Source organism: Crocodylus porosus, unplaced genomic scaffold (assembly GCF_001723895.1).
Source record: "Crocodylus porosus isolate Cpor-Errol unplaced genomic scaffold, CroPor_comp1, whole genome shotgun sequence".
Classification (NCBI taxonomy): Eukaryota; Metazoa; Chordata; order Crocodylia; family Crocodylidae; genus Crocodylus; species Crocodylus porosus.
This window is the reverse complement of record NW_017728943.1, coordinates 124,978,302-124,982,537: the sequence shown is the minus strand read 5'-3', so window position 1 is coordinate 124,982,537 and position 4,236 is coordinate 124,978,302. Positions and strand designations below refer to the sequence as shown.

The 4,236-nt window shown below is 50.6% G+C and overlaps 1 long non-coding RNA gene and 1 other non-coding gene across 2 annotated transcripts in view; both read left to right on the top strand.

The window, feature by feature from the left end:
• The first annotated feature begins 318 nt into the window (after positions 1 to 318).
• TRNAL-UAA lies at positions 319 to 401 on the top strand. Its single transcript has one exon. It is a non-coding gene; the product is annotated as a tRNA-Leu (tRNA).
• Positions 402 to 689: 288 nt separating this feature from the next.
• LOC109320148 overlaps positions 690 to 4,236 on the top strand; it is a 12,980-nt gene continuing 9,433 nt past the window's right edge. The window contains exon 1 of the long non-coding RNA XR_002103731.1: positions 690 to 752. This is a non-coding gene — a long non-coding RNA (uncharacterized LOC109320148). The remainder of the gene's footprint in view (positions 753 to 4,236) is intronic.

Here is a 4,236-nt window from a genome sequence, read left to right as displayed (position 1 = left end):
ACGTGTGTGAATGTGTCTGGGCCCCGCGCGCTGGGGGCGGAGCTGGTGTCGCTCCCGCCCCTGCGAGGCTCCTCCTGCCCCTCCCCGTCAAATCCGCCCGCCCGCTCAGCTCCGCTCTGCCGCGAGTCACCGCCGCGCCGCGTCGGGCGGCGCCGCTTTGGGTTGTGCGCCCGCCCGCACTGGCCGGGCCGGGGGCTCCGCTCCGCTCTATTCCCCTCCCCCTTCCCCCTGCCGGGCAGGGGGCGGCGCGCGCAGGTGTGCGCCGCGCGCCGCGTATTGCTCTATGTAGGCGCGTCTGCGTGCATTTTCCGCACCCGCACCAGGATGGCCGAGTGGTTAAGGCGTTGGACTTAAGATCCAATGGACGTATGTCCGCGTGGGTTCGAACCCCACTCCTGGTAGCTGTTGTTTTTTTCCAGGCTTGTTGTGAAATGCAGGAGGAGGCCAGGGGAGATGCAGGAGGTGGCCAGGGAAGAAAGGCGGGGGCCCCAGAGAAAGCCCGCGCTGCCGCTGTCACCGGTTAAGCCCAGGAAGGGAGGAGCAAGCTGCACGCTGCTGCCCTGCTGCCTGTGCCAAGCCACTGAAGGCAACAGTAGCAATCTTTTACGAGACAAACAGAACAGTTGGGAATTTTATTCTTTGCAAGCTATTATTGGGCAAGCTTTTGGGCACAACCACCCTCTGAAAGCTGGTAAAGAACAATTTTACCAACTATTTTGCTGGTCTAATAAAAGAGATCACGTTTATCCAAAGTCCAACGCAGCTACAGCCCACTACCCTGAAAAAAAGAGCTGCACTGATTAAAACAAATGCCTTCAGACCTCGTGTGTGGTCACCAGGGTTTGAAATACAGCGGGGGTTGAGACCCCCCCCATAAGAGATGACAGCCCCTGACCCACCCTGCACCTTTCTAAGCAGCCGAGGTGGCAGCTTCTTTCGGCTTCTGGCTGCCACCACTGCAGATGCCCCCAAGAGTCTGAGTGTAATTCAGGCCCTGGTGCTCACACGCACACGGGGACAGGCGTATCAGATGCAGGGACGAGTCAGGCTGGCTGCAAATAACACAAGTGCGCAGCCTAGCACAGATGTGGCAGAGCTTGACACGCTGGTGCAGGAAAGAGAGGCTCAGCTACGGATGCTAGGGACAGCTACGCAAACATGCAGGGCGCGATGCGTGAGCACATGCAGAGGTATAACCACCTGGAGAGAAACTACCAGGAGGAATGCAAACATATTGAGACAGAAGTCAAGGAGGTGTACATGAACAGGCACAGGGCACTGCAACCACGCAGGCCTCACAACATGCGGAGAACAAGGTGTGAACAGTCAAAGACATATATGCGGACAGAGACATGAGTTGGAGAACTGGCCCTTGCTGACAGATGCAGAAAGATGCAGGCAGCTGCAGGAATAGACAGATACAGGAGCAGATACAGAGGTACAGGTGAAGACTTGAATTGCGTGGCTAGACTCAAAGCCATTTAGACACATACCAAGTTGGCAACACAAGCAAATTCCATGATCAGGCAAACATGTCACATAATGCAGGTGTATTTCTAGGACGCAGTACCTGGAACTATGTGTAATGGACAAAAGAAACTGTAGCCTCATTTACACACAAAACTTCACTAAAATGATTATTTCTTTAAAGTTAATTGGTTAAGCCAAATCCAATTGGTTAAACCAACCAAAATGAATTGGTTAAACCAGCGGTTCAATTTATGTGAACCATTTGATTCAAATCGACTTTATATCCAGTTACTTTACATTGTAAATGTATTGACTGAATTACACTATATTATACTATATATTAAACTGGTATTAGCTAGCTCTAAATTCACGTAAAGCAGGGCAACCAATGGCTCACAGGTCATAGTGTGTGTGTGGAGGTCTTTGTGGATGGGAGAATCAGAGAGCTGATGACTCAGAAGTGGAAGCAGACAGGTCAAAAGCAGAGGCCATAGGTGTGCTACGTACTGCCTTCCTTCCTACTGTCTTTCATGTCCTCTTATTGCAGCTGCCACTTGTTTCACCACCAAAGCACTGGTTGCTAGCAATGGCAATTAGCAGCAAGGGTAAGGGTCAGCTGTAACATGGCGGGAATGGAGAAAGTTGCCCTTGGTGCAGAGCAGGGCTGGCTGAGGTGGTAGGTGGAGAAAGGGGTGGCTGGCTCAGGCCATAAGCCTTACTAGTTACACTTCTGGCAGTGACTCACCTTTTTTAACTTTCGCGTCTCAGGCCAAATTAGACAAATCAGATCCAAAGTTCGTCCACTGAGCAGAGCTCAGTCATTCAGCTTGAGGCTTCAGATAGTCCCAAATCCATGGTAGGCATCCTCAGTGCCAGCCCCAAGCCCAGAGGTCTTGGGGGTCAGATACCCCCAAGTCTTACTTGCCTTTAGCCAAAAAGCCAAAGGAGCAAGCTAGGGAGAAATCCCCTAGCTCTGTAAAATAAAATGTGTAGCCAGGATCCTCCCACTGGGAGGCTATAGCACACTCTCAAAGGCTGCCTACCCACGGTGCAGTGAACAAGTCTCCACCCTCAACTACACAGTTATTCAAAGTCAGGGAGAAGGGGGTCTCCCTTTCCAGGTACAGGAAAACCACCTAGACTGATAATACCTCCACAGGTTGCTGACCCCTGACTCAGAGGATCCATATAGAATTTAAACTTATTTACAGTGAGTAAAATCCCTTAGCTTCTGCTAACGTTGTTTTATAGATAAAGCAGGACAGAGTGTCTTTTTGCCCAAATTAAATGTGTTGCAATATTGTGACCGGAGTATGGGAATTATGTACCTAAAGCATCTCTCTCAACTATGTACCTGAGCATTGGCGATGCGTAGGGGGTGCACGTGCACCCCCTAAACGTGGCGGTGCACCCACTGCGAAAAGGCACTGCCGACACTGCCAGCAGCACCTGCAGGCGGTCACCACTCACCACTCCCTCCCCCTCACCACCAACACCGCCAGCTGTGGGCAGTCTGCAGTCACCGCTGGCCTCTGTCAACACTACCGGTGGCATCTGTGGTTGATCATCAGCCACCAGTCAGCGCTCAACAACCCTGACACTGACAGCGCCATGGCCACCTGCAGGAGCTCCCCGCTTGCTGCCACCACGCTCCCACTGCCAACAGGCGCCACTGCCTGCGGGAGCTCACCACGCCCCTCCAGCTGCCAGGGGCACGCAGCGTTCATGTACCTGAGCTGTGTTTTGATCACATTTAATGGTTAGACAGGCTCCAATCTGGTAAACATTCCCTTGGGATAGCATGAAGGGAAACACAATTACAATTTGTTAGATAAAACTTTCAAGTTGATACGAGGGATGGTTCTGGTGCGAGTGTGCTACCGAAGATGATAATAGCTTAGGGCCAGCGCCCTGTACTAGTAGCCATGGGATTAAATGGCCGAGGACTTTGGCAATGTGACAAAAAATATGACCTCCTGTAGTCCTTGTGTAGCCATGGCATGTGACTCGGGACAAGAAATAAAGCTCATTCCTTCCAAGCAGTGCAGTGTCCCACCCTTATTAAATATGATCATTAAGGATTCCAATGTGCTTTGCCAGGGTACAGGAAGAGCTGTCAGATTTGGGCCTGATCTCATGGAAATTAATAGATGTTTTGCCAGTGACTTAAACTTAAGCTGATTCTGGCCCTGTGTTTTATTACTTAAGATTTCTGCCGCAAGTGAAAAACAAAAAGAGGCACCCTTCCATACATACCAGGAAACCCCAACATAACTGAAAAACACATCACAGATATTACTTTAAAAATTCAGTGATACAATTCAGTATAACCCAACATGGTTCAATAAATTTCATAGACATTCGAGCTGAAGAGACCCCGAAGGATCATTGAGTCCAGCTCCCTGCCTCAGGGGCAGGAAGTCAGCAGGGATCATAGGATCCCAGCAAGATAAACATCCAATTATATCTTGAAGGTGTTCAAAGTGGATGCTTGAACCACCTCCAACGGCAGTCTATTCCAAACCTTGGGGGCTTGGACAGTAAAGAAGTTCTTCCTTATGTCCAGCCTGAATCGGTCATGGTGGAGTTTGTAACCATTCGATCTTGTCATCCCTTGGGGCGCTCTGGTGAACAGACATTCCCCCAGATCCTGGTGAGCACCCCTGTTAAACTTATAGGTGGCCATCAGATCACCCCTGAGCCTGCGCTTTTCCAGGCTGAAGAGTCCCATGTCTCTCAAGCTTCTCCACATCCTTTTTGAATTGT